Source organism: Somniosus microcephalus, chromosome 8 (genome assembly GCF_052327205.1).
Source record: "Somniosus microcephalus isolate GS21.2 chromosome 8, FLI_Smic_1.0, whole genome shotgun sequence".
Classification (NCBI taxonomy): domain Eukaryota; kingdom Metazoa; phylum Chordata; class Chondrichthyes; order Squaliformes; family Somniosidae; genus Somniosus; species Somniosus microcephalus.
This window is the reverse complement of record NC_140994.1, coordinates 192,099,150-192,115,253: the sequence shown is the minus strand read 5'-3', so window position 1 is coordinate 192,115,253 and position 16,104 is coordinate 192,099,150. Positions and strand designations below refer to the sequence as shown.

The following is a 16,104-nucleotide window of genomic DNA, read 5'->3' as shown; positions in this document are numbered from 1 at the left end:
CGTTTGCCTTCTTCCCCCGCTGGCTGCAATGGCGATTGCCGTGCTGCTGCCGTTCTCGCCTCCCCAGCGGTTCTCAATTCCCCGACACTGCTTTTTGCTCCCCCGCGGTTCCCGTGGGCATTCACGCTTCCCCTGCTGTTGCGCCTCTCAGCCCCGCTTGCAGGCCGGTCCTTTACACCGGCTGCGGTTGAGTTCTCCGCGGTTCTCGTGGCCTTAACGCTGCCCCAGTCGCTGCGCCTCTCGGCCCCGATTGCAGCCCGGCCCTTTTCACCGGCCGCAGTCGAGTTCTCCGCCCTTTTTCCTCCATTTTCCCTCCCCTACTCCACAGCCAACGCGGCCGACTTTCTGCTCGTGTCGTTGATCGGCTTACCCACCACCGTGGTAGAAGGGATGATCACTGCCTGTCACTGATGGAGGGCTTCGTGGTCAGAATTTTTCTTTTTAACCTGGGTTCTCGATGCCTCCCGTGCGATGTGGTGCTCAGCAGGATGATATGGGCGGATGCCTCTTCTCGACGCCCGTTCTGAGGACGAAGCTGCCTTGGATGTAAAACTGCCGCAGGGTAAGATCGGACTCGTCACCACTGTTGAGTCTGTGTGTCCCAGTTATGCTTATTATAAATCACTGGACACAGACAACAAGAATAACTTTAACAGGTCTTTACTATTCGGAGGTCAGGGCTGAACTGCCCAGCAAATCACTACACAACGTTTATATACCGGTGTGGTCACCACCGGTATTACAGTATACAGCAGCCAAGAGAAAGTAGTACATCTCTTAAGATAGTTCTCTTAAGGTGGAACAGGTTACATACACCACACATCTCAAGGTCAAATAGGATGCCGAGATTATGAAAGAGTCTGATCGAGTCTGAGACAGTGGCTGCGGAGGTGGATGGAATCAGTAGCAAGAAATAGGGAGCTTTTAGTGGGGCCAAAGATGATGGCTTTGGTTTTCGCAGTGTTTAGTTAAACGAGTATTTGGCTGATCCGAGACTGGGTGGCAGTGGCAGTGGCAGTGGAGGGACTGAGAGAGTCTGAGCTGGGTGTTATCAACGTACATGAGGAAGCTGGCCCCATGTCTGCGGATGATCAAACTCCATTCTGATAGGTAAGAGTGAAACCAAGGGGTCGATTTTGTCGAACCTGTCGGGATGAAGGCGGGACTTCCCCTTTCGGGTTTCTGACCCGCCTACATCGACGTCCGGCCAATCCGTGCGATTTTCCCTTGATTGACCTTGTTGAGCCTGCCCAGCGGGCTCAGCAGGCCAATTAAGGGCCACCCGGCAACAGGTGATGTCACAGACTGAAATTTCATCTGTCAAGATTTCTGACAGATGAAGTATCGGTGTTTTACAGCTGTTTGAAGCTGTCAAACACTGACAGTCTGATTTCTAAGATGAGTCCTTCTGCGCAGACTCATTTAGAAATGTCAGCAGCACTAAAAGCTGAAGGCTGTCACTTTTGACGGATTGCAGCCGTTCAGCTTTCAGTTCCGGCTGAGTGCTGCGCTCCCGACAGCTACAGGAAGAAAGGCTGTTAAGGTAAGTACAGGTAAGTAAAAGTTCTTTACACACTTTAGACACACCAAACATACTTATCTTTACACTCATGCACCCATCACTCACCTGTGCGCCGACATCGCGACCCCTCCAACTCATTCAACCCGACGGACCGCTGCTCTAACCTGGCGTGGTTTGGAGCCATCGGGAAACCCACACGAAACCCCTCAAAATAGGGATTAGGCTAAAAACTGCCTGTTAACTACCTGTTAACAGGCAGTTAATTGGCACTAATCCCTGCCCGCCTGGTTTCGGCGGGTCCCAGTGCGGGGCAGGTACCCGCCGCCCCTGAAACTTACGTGGGGTGGGGTTTTGGGCGGGATGGTGTCGGGACCCCCAAAGTCGGGATTCCCCCCACACGCCTGAAACCCCGCCTGACGGCTCCCCGAAAATCTAGCCCCAAGTGTGGGATCCCACTGAGTTGGACAACTGAGGAGAGGCATTGGGGGACAATGGTGTCAACATTAATTTCCCTGTTTTAATACAGCATACCCCTCATGTTAAACCTAACCAAGGAACATCCTGTGACAGTAGCATTTTCTATTTCTCAGCACTCATGTTCCTTAACTTGTTGAGTAATGAAATTCATTGGTGATAAAGTGCAATGGCTGGGAATTCCGTTGCAGTTGCTCCCACTCCACCGCCATAACTTCATTAGAATTGCAGTGGAAACCCCATTTATATGTGAAGCTACAGCGGCAGAACAGGAGCAACTCTGGGGAAGTTCCCAGCCTATGAAGATGGCGGGTGTGACAAGTGGAACAATTTGCACCGATGCTATTGCACTATCTAACTAGACATTGAAGTTGAGGCACATTGGGGAAATGTAAAGGGAGAGTTCCAATTCACAGAGCTGATGTGCTTCACTTCAAGCACAAAATGAACCCAAACATTTTACAAGGAAAATGTCATTAAAATGTTATGCTAAGGGTAGGAGCAAGAAATGTGAATGAGTAGTGTGCAAGTCTCAGCAGAATGTCAGGACAGAAATGTTTTGAGAATATTCCTGAGATAAACATTCTGTTCATTTTAATGACCATTTGAAGAAAATCTTTCCTTGCCACCAAATCATTGACAATGTATTCTACAGCTATGCCTGTTAATCGATTCACTGTGACGGTGCAGAAGACCGATGCTGCAACTAGATGCAAGCTTCAAGGAACATACCTGTTGATACCTGACAAAGTCGGCCTGATTTTGAAAGATCCCAAAACTAAGCAAGTTGTCTACAACTGGCCTTATCACTATCTGCGCAGATATGGAATGGAACAAGTAAATTTTTTTCAGCTTTTATCTTCTTCCTGTTGTATTCTTTTCTGAACTTGCCCTCTTTGCTTGATGCTGATCTTGGATATTGTTGCAATATTCAGATTATAATGGTTTTGCCAAAGTCAAATGCCTCCAGATCAGTGCCATTACCAATTCCCATTAAAATCAATGGCTGTGTGCAACCTAAGAGCCAGTTTACCTACAATGAGGCCAATTTTTGACAGGTAAGAGACATCGGCCTCGATTTTAATTGGAGGGCAGGTTCGGGACGCGTGGGAGGGAAACCCCCAAGAGAATCTCAGCGAGAGGCCCGGGCCATTTTAACTCCCAGGCCTCATTTAAATAATCCAAGACAATCTCCCTCCTGAAACTGGCAAGACTGACATCAGGGTCGGGAAATCGGATTGGGAGCTTTAGGATGGCGGGGTCATGAAGGAATGGTCCTTGGCATAAAGTTAGTGATGGACAAGGAGAGTGGTGAGAAGGTGGAACTCGCTACCACAGGGAGTGGTTAAGTGAATAGTGTAGGTGCATTTAAGGGGAGGCTAGATGAGCATTTGAGGGAGAAGGGACTAGAGGGTTATGCTGATTGTTAGATGAGGAAAGACGGGAGGAGGTTCGAGTGGAGCATAAACGCCAGCATGGACTGGCTGGGCTGAATGGCCTGTTTCTGTGCTGTATATCCTCTGTAAAGGCATTGGTAGCAAAGACGGATAGAGGCTAGGCCAGAGCTATGGAGGCCCAAGGACTCCTTGTAGGGCCTGGGGTTTGGGTGGGGGGGAGGAGCAGGAGTGTCCCTGCTCCTCCTGACCCACAAGGATTTCACAGCACAAGTTATTTTTTTAAACGTACCGTGGCCTTTTCAGGACAGTTGGCGCCTCCTGCCATGGTTCGGCTGTCTGGTTTGTCACCGGGTGGGCCTCCCTCAGACTCTGCATTAAAATCATGCCACAAGATTGATGACCTCTTTGGGCTGCCACTTTTGAATATAAATTAGACCCCCGCCTGCCTGCAGCAGGAGCCTTGGCCGACTTGACAGTCAGTGAAGGTGAAATGGTGCCGTGTGGGAATGAAGCGACCTCAGGTCAGTAAGTAGACTCAGCCTAATCTTAACCGCTCCCACGCACCATTCTCGCTGGGTGAAGGGGATTAAAATTGAGGCCATTTTGTTTGTTTTGTGAATGTGAGAGAAAGGGGTGCACTGCATATAGGAAGTGCTTCCCTTGTCTTCTCCTTTAAATGATAATAGGTGAGATGTGCTATAACAATCCTGCATGCAGATTATTTCTCTTCACCTAGTTCCTGGAGTAGAATAGATAAGCTTCCCTTTACTCAAAAGAGTGAGGTTGCTCCACCCAGCAGCGTACCCACAGATGGGCCTGGGTGGGCCGCAGCCCACCGAGTTAGCATTCAGCCCCACCCTAATTTGAACCTGTATGAATGCCTAGATCAGACTCCTGGGGGTCGATTTTAACTCGGGTGCGGGGAATTGTCGGGTTCCCCGAATTTGGTGTTTCCCACACGAATCAATTGGCCAATTGATTTCCAACGTGTGGGAACCCTTGGCAAATGAGTATTTCCAGTCAGAAAGTCGCATAATATGACATCATTATTGCTGCTGCATTTAGGGTCTGCAACAAGCCTTGCTTCTTCTGCAATCTGCCAACCTTTTGGCATTTGCTGATACACTGAGATGGAAGCAGAATGGCAAGAGAAAGACCGAGGTCTGCACCCCGTTTTGACGACGTTGCCCTGCAGGCTTTAGTGGAGGGAGCAAGAGCTCACAAGGAGGTGCTCTTCCCTTCATCAGGGAGGAAGATGTCTCCCCAGCAGACAAAGGCTGCAAGTGGCAGAGGAGGTCAACTCCTTATCGGCTACCCGCAGAACCTGGATACAGTGCAGGAAGAGATTTCATGACCTTCAGCACACTGGAAAAGTGAGTATGAAGTTCCCATCACTCTCAATCTGATCTCCATTGCCTTTCCTCACCAGCACTCAGCTTTAGCAATCTCTTCCTCCACATCCCACTTGACACTGACATCCATGCACCCTTACCCATTCCCTCTCTCTCTATGGTCACATTCACCTAACTATTCGACTATGCAGCCCTCACACTCCCTATAACTCTGATGCTATGAAAACAACTGACAACACACAGGGAGGGCCCTTAGTCTTGCCACCTCACTCCATCTTTGTCTCCTTCTAAGCATCTATGCTATGGATTCTCTACACTCACTCCTTCATTCTCACTCAAACTCCACTTGTCTCCCTCATTGCAGGAAAAGAGAGCTCACAATAAAAGAGAACGAGCGAGGACAGGAGGAGGGCCACCATCAGTAGCCCACTTCACCCCCTGGGAGGAGGCGGTCCTGGAGATCGTAGGACTGGAGGATGAGGCGCAAGTGGGGGACAGACAGACGGGTGCATCACAGCAAGCTGGTGACAGAATAGTTTTCCATCTCTCTCATTGACATTGCATGAGTCGCTGATAATGATTCTGAAGCTATAACAGCTGGACCTATGATCATCTGCAATATGCAATGTGCATGTAACCTTGAGCTCACATCTCAAACTCTTTCCTTTACTCCCCCACAGGACCATCGAGAGCCCCCGTCCCCACTTTCCAGGAGGAAGAGCCTGAGCTTCCAAACTCCTCAGAGGAATCTGCAACCTCTGAGGGCGCAGTGTCAGCAGAATTCAGCGCACCCAGCACCAGCGCAGACACTCACACCTCGGTGGGACCTTCGGGACATAGAGTAGTGTTGTCACCTGGTGTATCACAACTCACAAGTGAGCATCAGCAGATTGTGGAGACAGGGACAGCAGTGGAGAGTGCTCGTCGGAGGGCGCAGGACTCTGCCAGCTCAACTCAGCTGCATGTCGACCCTCTGCCTCTGGGTCCATCCATAAGATCAGCGGGGCTGGAACTCCAGGAACAGATGCAGGAGTCTCTGGCAGGTTTTGTCTCCAGGGTCGATGTGAGTGTGGAGCGAATGGAGGAGTCCACTGCGAACATGAGCAGAGCCTTTGTGGAGTCATTGGCGCATGAACGCATCACCATGGAAAGGATGGCAACCTCCATGGAGGAGGTAAGTCGCCAGGGTATGGAAAAAAAGGTGAGTGCTCATAATAGAATGACATCTCATGAGGAGCGATGGGCATCTATTGAACAGAGAAACCAGACCTTCATGGAAGTCCTTCTGAGAAGGACTGCCAGTGCAGATACGGGTCCCCATGGCTCCCTGATGTGCAGCAAGGTGCTCTCAAGCCACTTCCAAGCGCTGGCCCCTTCTGGCCTGTGCAGCTTCAGGTGGGTGAACAGCAGCCTGGTGCTCCTGTTGCTGCTGCTGTTGTTCCTGGTTCAGCTGGTGCTGCGGCTGGTGTTCGAGTTCATCTAATGCCCAGAAGGGAAGGAAATAAATGGCTCCCATGCTTCTGGTATATGCCTCCATTGAGGAAGTGCTGAGTGAAGGTGGGGAGCGGGGTTTCCCAGGAGGTCACACTGGGGAAGTGTGTGAGGCTCCAACCTTCCACAGGTGTGGTTAAGCCTGGTAAAAGTTGCCCCAGGCCTGAAACAACAAAGTCCTGCCACCTGCAAATGATGACTGATCAAATCTCCTCTTTAGTGGTTGACCTGCAGCTGATAGTCAGCAAGCCAATAGTGCTCATGCCAGGTTTCACAGGCGTGATCCCCACCAGGCATGTTTTACGTGGGAAAAGGGTTAAACAGGCAAGGGCCTGTTAAAATGGGATTATAAAGGCCAATTAGTGCTGTTTAAGGGCCCCAAAGACCAGTCCCGCCTGTTGCAGGCGGGACTGATTCGGGTCCATCAGACACGCCTGGGTTAAAATGGCTAGGTGTCGGGAACCAGGCAGGGGGGGGGGGTCCCGACCCCCAGGTTTTGCGATTTTAACCCCCCACACGCCTCAAAGCCCGCCTGACGGCTGAGTTAAAATTGAGCCCCTGCAGTCCGAGACCAAGGGGCGGACACCTGCTGTCTCTCCGACCACAGCCTGTCTGTCCTTGGAATATTTCCAGCTCCACATTTCCGTCGGTTGTGCTGGCACGGCAATTCGGGCAGTCAGTGCTGACCAAATAAACCGATCTTGGCCCCGCTCCAAACTCAGTACAGTAAGGGATAGGCGCTGAGATCCTCTCTCTCGCAGTGTGGCATTGTTAATTTGCTGCTGGCTCTTCACTGCCATCTCTGCAGCTGTCGGCTCAGCGGAGTCTTTCTCATCATTCACCGGGACCGAGAAGCAGAGGGACGAACTGAAGCTACAAGCTGAACTGCCCCCATCCCAATTGGGCCCATCACCATCAGTTGGGACCCATCCAAATTTCCATTCCTCACTCCGCCATTGGCTGCACCTGCATGCTGTTATTGAATCACATGTTTCACTTCCAATGATTGGGTTCCTTTTCCTGAACACACTCCAGGTGGAGGATAACACCTGGGACACTTAATTCATTCTCAGGATGTGGATATCACTAGCAGGCATCTATTGCCAATCCTTAATTGCACCTGAGAAGGTGGTGGTGAACCTTCCTCTTGAACCGCTGCAGTCTGTGTGGTGATGGTACTCCCACAGTGCTGTTAAGAAACTTTTGTGTGAGGACTAGCTGCAGTGTGGCTGTGTTCACTCTATTTCTAGCACTAGCCATGATGTAATGCTGGGACCGGGGAGCAACCATTGACCGAAACGTCGACTCTATTTTCTCTCCACGGATGTTGCCTGGCCTGCTGAGTTTTTCCAGCATTTTCTGTTGTTATTTTGTATAATAGTGACTGGGCTGTGGAGGCCTATTTCATCCTTTCCTTTGTCCTTCCCCCCCCCCCACCCCCACCAACAACAACAACAACAAAAACTTCTATTTATATAGCACCTTTAACGTAGTAAAACTTTCCAAGGCGCTTCACAGGAGTATTATAAGACAAAAATTTGACACCGAGCCACATGAGAAATTAGGGCAGGTGACCAAAAGCTTGGCCAAAGTGGTAGGTTTTAAGGAGCATCTTAGAGTCATAGGGGGAGAAATTTGGTGGGCTGTGTCACCAGTTAGCGCCTAAAGAGGGCACTCCGTGGCTTTAGCGCCACTGGCCACGCCTCCCGCGATATTTAGCTGGGGCGCTAATGGCGGCGTTAGCCTGTTGCGCTGCGCCACCACCGATTACGTCATCGGTGTGCGCAGCGCCCTGCTACCGCCCCAATCGCGATATTTGGCAGCGACCGCCTCTGCAGCGCCGCTCGCTAATCGCGCCCGGTTCACGGGGCCTTCCTGTGGCGGCAGTGGCGCAAATTAAGGTGGAGGTGCGGGGCGGACTTTTTTTCGGCAGCCGCCTGCCAGCATCTCCGTCCCCGGCTTCCTGTTCTCCCCCCGTGGCATTGCCAGCTGTTTTCCGAGAGCCCGGCACTTCTCCTCAGTGCCGGGCTCTTTTGCCGGCACTCGCGATCGCTCATTGCGCTGGTGCAGGCCCCTCCCCCTTAAGAATGGGAGGAAGGCCTGCAGTACCGCAGCGCGCCATTCCGCAGCGTGTGGCGCTGCGGCACGTTGTGCTGCGATATTCAGTTTCAGCGCCCTAAGAGGGACGCGGAGTGCCTCGAGCCTCGCCCCGTCTCCCTCTTGGGGCGCTCAAGCTGAATTTCCGGCGATCGCTGCTGCTCTGATCGCAGCGCAAAATCTGGCGCCCAGGCGAGCTTGGCGCCCCGTTTGCGGCTCCACCCAATTTCTCCCCCATAGAGTTATACAGCACAGAAAGAGGCCCTTCGGCCCATCGCGTCTGCGCCAGCCATCAAGCCCTGTCTAATCTAATCCCATTTTCCAGCATTTGGTCCGTAGCCTTGTATGCTATGGCATTTCAAGTGCTCATCCAAATGCTTCTTGAATGTTGTGAGGGTTCCTGCCTCTACCACCCTTTCAGGCAGTGAGTTCCAGATTCCAACCACCCTCTGGGTGAAAAAGTTCTTCCTCAAATCCCCTCTAAACCTTCTGCCCCTTACCTTGAATCTATGCCCCTCATAATTTTGTACACCTCAATCAGGTCCCCCCTCAGCCTTCTCTGCTCCAAGGAAAACAACCCCAGCCTGTCCAGTCTTTCTTCATAGATGAAGCGCTCCAGCCCAGGTAACATCCTGGTGAATCTCCTCTGCACCCTCTCCAAAGCAATCACATCCTTCCTGTAGTGTGGCGACCAGAACTGCACACACTATTCCAGCTGTGGCCTAACCAGCATTTTGTACAGCTCCATCATAACCTCCCTGCTCTTGCCTTCATTAGCCGAGGCATAGAATATAAGTATCCCATATGCCTTTTTAACCACCTTATCCACCTGTTCTGCTGCCTTCAGGGATCTATGTACATGCACACCAAGGTCCCTCTGATCCTCTGTCTTTCCTAGGGTCTTACCATTCATTGTATATTCCCTTGCCTTGTTAGTCCCTCCAAAATACATCACCTCACACTTTTCAGGGTTAAATTCCATTTGCCACTGTTCCGCCCATCTGACCAACCCATCTATATCGTCCTGCAGACTGAGGCTACCCTCCTCGCTATTTACCACCCCACCAATTTTCGTGTCATCTGCGAACTTGCTGATCATACCTTTTACATTCACATCCAAATCATTAATGTAGACCACAAACAGCAAGGGACCCAGCTCCGATCCCTGCGGTACCCCACTGGACTCAGGCTTCCAGTCACAAAAACATCCTTCGACCATCACCCTCTGCCTTCTGCCACTAAGCCAGTTTTGGATCCAATGTGCCAAGGCACCCTGGATCCCATGGGCTCTTACCTTCTTGACCAGTCTCCTATGCGGGACTTTATCGAAAGCCTTACTGAAATCCATGTATACCACATCCACTGCACTACCCTCATCCACACACCTAGTCACCCCCTCGAAAAATTCAATCAAATTGGTCAGACATGATCTTCCCTTGACAAAGCCATGCTGACTATCCCTGATTAATCCTTGCCTCTCCAAGTGGAGACTAATTCTGTCCCTCAGAATTTTTTCCAATAATTTCCCTACCACTGATGCTAGGCTCACTGGCCTGTAATTCCCTGGTTTATCCCTACTACCCTTCTTGAATAATGGTACTACGTTAGCTGTTCTCCAGTCCTCTGGCACATCCCCTGTGGCCAGAGAGGTTCTGAAAATTTGTGTCAGAGCCCCTGCAATCTCCTCCTTTGCCTCACACAGCAGCCTGGGATACATCTCGTCCGGGCCTGGGGATTTATCCACTTTTAAGCCTGCTAAAACCGCTAGTACCTCCTCCCTCTCGATGCTAATATGTTCAAGTATGTCACAGTCCCCCTGCCCAATTTCTATGTCTACATCGTCCTTCTCCATAGTGAACACAGATGCAAAAAATTCATTTAAAACCCCACCTACATCTTCTGGCTCCACACACAGATTGCCACTTTGGTCCCTAATGGGCCCTACTCTTTCCCTAGTTATCCTCTTGCCCTTAATATACTTATAAAACACCTTAGGATTTTACTTTATTTTGCTCGCCAGTGTTATTTCATGGCCCCTCCTCGCTCTCCTAATTTCTTTTTTAAGTATCCCCCTGCACTTTTTATACTTCTCTAGGGCTTCCTCTGTCTTTAGTCCTTTGTATCTGCCAAAAGCCCCCCTTTTTTTTCCTAATCCATTCTCGTATATCCCTTGACATCCAAGGTTCCCTGGGCTTGTTGGTCCCACCCTTGACCTTTACGGGAACATGTTGCCATTGTACTCTCTCAATTTCCTTTCTGAAAGACTCCCATTGCTCCGATGTGGATTTTCCTACAAGTAGCTGATCCCAGTCTACTTTGGCCAGATCCTGCCTTATCATATTAAAATCGGCCTTCCCCCAATTTAGAACCTTTATTTCTGGTCCATCTCTGTCCTTTTCCATGACTACCTTAAATCTCACCGAATTATGGTCACTGTCACCAAAGTGCTCACCTACTAACACTTCTACCACTTGCCCGGCCACATTCCCTAGAATTAGGTCCAGTACCGCCCCCTCTCTTGTAGGACTTTCTACATGCTGGCTCAAAAAGCTCTCCTGGATGCACTTTAAGAATTCCACACCCTCTAAACCTTTCACACTCTGACTATCCCAGTTAATATTGGGGAAGTTGAAATCCCCCACTATTATTACCCTATTATTTGCACATTTCTCTGAGATTTGCCTACATATCTGTTCCTCTATCTCCCCCTGACTGTTTGGGGGCCTATAGTACACTCCCAGCAAAGTGCTTGCCCCCTTTTTGTTTTTAAGTTCTACCCATATGGCCTCATTAGAGGAACCTGTTAATATATCATCCCTCCTTACAGCAGTAATTGACTCCTTAATTAATATTGCGACACCCCCTCCTCTTTTACCCCCCCCCCCCTCTGTCTCGCCTGAAGATTCTATACCCCGGAATATTGAGCTGCCAGTCTTGCCCCTCCCTCAACCATGTCTCCGTGATAGCAGCAATATCATACTCCCATGTGTTCATCAACACCTTCAGTTCATCCACCTTATTCGCAAGACTCCTTGCATTAAAATAAATGCCATCCAGCCTTGCCCTACTCCCTTGTGCCGTTACATATTTGCTCTGCCTTCCAAGCTGACTTGTTTTTCCCTCAATATTTGGCTGTACTTCACCCCCTATTAGAGCTCCACTCTGTATCCCATCCCCCTGCCAAGTTAGTTTAAACCCCCCCCCAACAGTGCTAGCAAACCTCCCCACAAGGATATTTGTCCCGTTCTGGTTCAGGTGCAACCCATCCGACTTGTACAAGTCCCACCTTCCCCAGAAGCAGACCCAGTGATCCAGGAAACGAAAGCCCTCCCTCCTGCACCAACTCTTTAGCCACGCATTCATCTGCTCTATCCTCCTATTCCTATACTCACTAGCACGTGGCACTGGGAGTAATCCAGAGATTACAACCTTTGAGGTCCTGCTCTTTAATCTGCTACCTAGCTCCCTAAATTCTTGCTGCAGGACCTCATCCCTCTTCCTACCCATGTTGTTGGTCCCAATGTGAACCACGACCTTTGACTGTTCACCCTCCCCCTTCAGAATGCCCTGCAGCCGTTCAGTGACATCCTTGACCCTGGCACCAGGGAGGCAACAAACCATCCTGGAGTCACGTCTATGGCCACAGAAACGCCTATCTGTTCCCCTTACGATAGAATCCCCTACCACTATTGCTCTCCCACTCTTTTTCCTCCCTTCCTGAGCAGCAGAAGCACCCCCGGTGCCAGGAAGTTGGCTGCTGCTGCCTTCCCCTGGTAAGTCATCCCCCTCAACAGTATCCAAATCGATATACCTGTTTGAGAGGGGGATGGCCACAGGGGTCCCCTGCACTACCTGCCTGCTTCTACTGCTGTGCCAGATGGTCACCCATTTCCCTTCTGCCTGTGCAGCCCTTACCTGCGGTGTGACCAACTCACTAAACATGTTATCCACGACCCTCTCAGCATCGCAAATGCTCCAAAACTCATCCATCCGCAGCTCCTGCGCCTCAATGTGGTCTGCTAGTAGCTGCAGCTGGATACATTTCCGGCACACATGGTTGTCAGGAAGAAAGAGAGATAGAGAGGCGGAGAGGTTTAGGGAGGGAATTCCAGCACTTAGGGCCTAGGCAACAGAAGGCATGGCCACCAATGGTTGAGCGATTATAATCAGGGCTGCTCAAGAGGGCAGAATTAGAGGAGTGCATATATCTCGGGGAGGGTGGCGGGGAGGTGGTTGTGGGGCTGGAGGAGATTACAGAGATAGGGAGGGGCGAGGCCATGAAAAGATTTGAAAACAAGGATGAGAATTTTGAAATCGAGGCATTGCTTAACTGGGAGTTTATTCTGGGTTGTACCACCTCCAATAAACATACTGAATATTCCTATCATTTTGTCAAAGTAGAATCTAGGTGGTAGAATTTCTGCGGGGATTCTCCAGATCGCCCTCCGATTCTCTGGGTTTCCATGGATCTTCAGCCGAAGTTATGGTGGACAATCGGGAGGACCCCTGTAGAAATTACTGGTGTAAGTGTCTCCACCAGGATCATACTGAATAATTAACTTCGTGAGGTAGTACCATCTTAGCGCATTTCACACATTCCCATAATGTAAGTGATAATAAGGGTTACCTATCAATATCTTGGCATGGGGTAGTTATACTCTTCACGGCCTGGGTAGTTATAGTCTTCACGGCCTGGGCAGTAATCTGGTGGAGCGGATTTCCTGCCTTTTAGAGAACCCGCCTGATTTTCATTTAATTGATTTTTAAGATGAAAATCTCCATAGTGTTTATGGGGTTGAATTTCTCCGGGATTTATCCTGATCGGCCACCATAACTTTGGTGGAAGATTTGCAGAAACCCTGGGGAAATGACATAAACAGCATTTACGCTGTTTGTCTAGGCTTTCCGTGGATCTCCCACCAAAGTTGTGGCTCGTCATCATTTCCAGTGTCTGATCAATGTAAATTTCCAGATGTTTAACCTCTCTCTGTCCAGAGTAAAACTGGTGAACTAGCCACAGGAATGTATTTGATACCAGTACCGGTGGTGGATGAGCAAACAGGGATGTGAAATTTGGGATGGAGGAGATTTTTGTGATGCACTCTGGTGATATGGAATCTGGGTAGCAAATGCCTTGAACCATCTGCATGGAGGATAAGGACAGAAGACAGTAGAGTTGCCACAAATCACACAGACTTGTAGGTAGTAGGTCAAAAATCCTGAGTTCTGAGAGGAGGAACAGTTTCAAGTTCCAAGTTGCCTTGCTTTTCAGTTTACTAAAAATGGAAATAACTCATGCAGGTGAATTGGTGTGTGGAATTTCTAACTCTTTATAGAATTGAAATGTGACATATATTTCAAAAGATCACTACAATTACACTTGAATGCAGTTAAATGGATTTCATATTCTGGGGTAAGGTCTAACTAAGATTTTCTTTTTCTGCAGACAACACTTACATTTGAGGCAGGCAGAAGGTGCGATTCAGGACAAGGGGTTTTTCTATTCAACACAAAAGAAGTCGGAAAAGTTTTCCACATTATTGATACAGCAGTTAAAGAGTCCAACAAAAAACAACAACAATTAAGTACAATCTCTGTTGGCTTTGAGAGTTCCACAGCATTCAGTCGACTACTGCCAAATGCATTAAATTCTTGTCAAGAATCCTTGGTAGAAAAATCACAAGGTGGAAGGATACCTGTCTTGAAGGACACGAAGATGAGTCAAAAGATTACAAAAAGGAAAATGTATCGAGATAAGGAAGGCCAGATGTCTACCTGTAGAGTTGTGTCCAGTGCAGCCACAGTGGGGGAAAGGAATGTTACTACAGCTACTGAAAGGAAGGGTGCAGATGACCCTGATCAAATAGTTTATGCCACTGTCAAATATTCTGAAGGTCAGTCAATGAAAAGGAGCATGGAAGAGTCAACAGTTGATCCTACAAAATACAGAGAAAGTTGCAGTGATGACTCTGCTACAGATCCAGTATATGAGAATGTTTCTGATATAGAATCTCAGTTGTCCTTCGAGGAAGAGCCATCTTTCCTCAAAGACATACAAGAGCCAATATACCAAAATTCAGGGGAGAGTCATGAAGACCAGAACATTCCTTTTTATATTGCAGTTTCTGACTCAGATAATGTGACGATTGTGAATGAATGCAGTCAGCAGACTACAGAAGGTGGTCATGACAAAGACACTCGGGTCGACCAGGAAATTAAACTGCACCCAGCTGTTCTTGGAAAAGAAAATAAGGAAAGAGACATTTCCATAAACCCTGGAGCCTCTAAAGTCACAAAAGGAAAGTTTCCACCTGGTATCCAGGAGAGGCTGTCTGATCTGTACTCAAAAGAATTGAATAAAACACGAAGGCAAGGTAGAGAGAGCTGGCAGAGCATGTGAGCTCCAGAAAAAGTAATGGGGGGGGTGGGGGGAGGTACGGGACATGATTGTTCAGACAGAAATAATCTCTTCAAGGGTCTTTGACATTTTTCACACGTTCAAAAAGTTACTTTTGTAATATTCAAAACATTGTTTTCTGATAAAACTACAATTAAGGTTTATGAGTGACCTTTCTGTTGAGCCTATATCTTTGTGTAAAACTGTCACTGCTAACAACAGACTGTGAAGATAGGCTGCTGGATGAAACCTGGATTCATGTCCACTTAAATCAGATTATCCTTCCAGTGGGGAAACAGGGTGGTGTATCAGAATGTCAGTTAGAAGAGAGATGAGTATCTTTTATGTAAAGACAAAAGGAGCTGAATGACACAATGAGTTAGAATACTATCCCTTCATCTCTGAGACCTAAATTGTAATCTAACTCAGATATAGGGAATTAAGTTCTGTTCTGTCTGATGGCTGTTAAATAGACCTATGTAAAACAGGGTTCCAGTCTGATGAGCATGATTTGCAGCACGCAAGTACAGTACCTTCAGATTCAGTCTACATGCAAAAGGCAACAAGGATAAGGACTGTGGTAAATTAAAGTTCAAGGTGCGAAGTACAATGGTGACATAGTCGCTGTTCAACATGGGTAGATAACTAGAAGTGGCGATAATCCACAGTTGGCATATGATCCAGAATTATAAACTTCGGCAAGGAATGGATAATATAGGCACATGCAGGCTATTTGACATGGAATGTGAATGCTGAACTGGAAGACATCAGTACAAAATTAATAAGCGTCAAACAAGACGTGAGGGTAATTGTAATATAAAACTTTTGGCTAACACCAAGTTATGTGACCATGTGACAAGTATGGAACAGATTGGTAGCTTCTAATTGGATCTGATCCAATTAAGAGAATGTGCTAAGGGATGGCAGGTACCTTTTTAATGTAGATAAACATTGGAATAAGAAAATGAAATGTGGCTACATGATGAAGGGATATCTATTAATAAAGGTGAAGAGGAAAAGCATTTGGATTGAAACCTCCCCAAACTTATTTTACACATGACCAGCAGAAAACTAACCCCTTCATCCCATGAGTTTAGGTTACATGCAAATCCAGGTCTCAGAGGTAAAAGGTGTGCTGATCCACAGCCCCACTCAGTCCATTGAATCTCTTCCTGAAATCTATTTCTATTGTGGAATGAGGACTGTTGTTCTTAAGGAACATGCTCTAACCACATTGTTGTCATGAAGAGTGAAGTGGACTTCAAACGAACTTTAATGCTGATTTGCAATCATATCACCTCAGAATAGTTCAGCAATGATATTGCATCAGAATATTTGTAAACAGGATATGCTTGCTGGTGTGTGACAGGTGTT

The 16,104-nt window shown here is 48.3% G+C and overlaps 1 pseudogene across 1 annotated transcript in view; it reads left to right on the top strand.

Moving 5' to 3' along the window:
- Positions 1 to 15,719, top strand: part of LOC147113984 (uncharacterized) — a 42,664-nt pseudogene extending 26,945 nt beyond the window's left edge. Inside the window, exons 4-5 of the transcript XR_015079421.1 lie at positions 2,652 to 2,833; positions 13,780 to 15,719. The product of XR_015079421.1 is annotated as an uncharacterized LOC147113984 (transcript). The remainder of the gene's footprint in view (positions 1 to 2,651; positions 2,834 to 13,779) is intronic.
- The last annotated feature ends 385 nt before the right edge of the window (positions 15,720 to 16,104 follow it).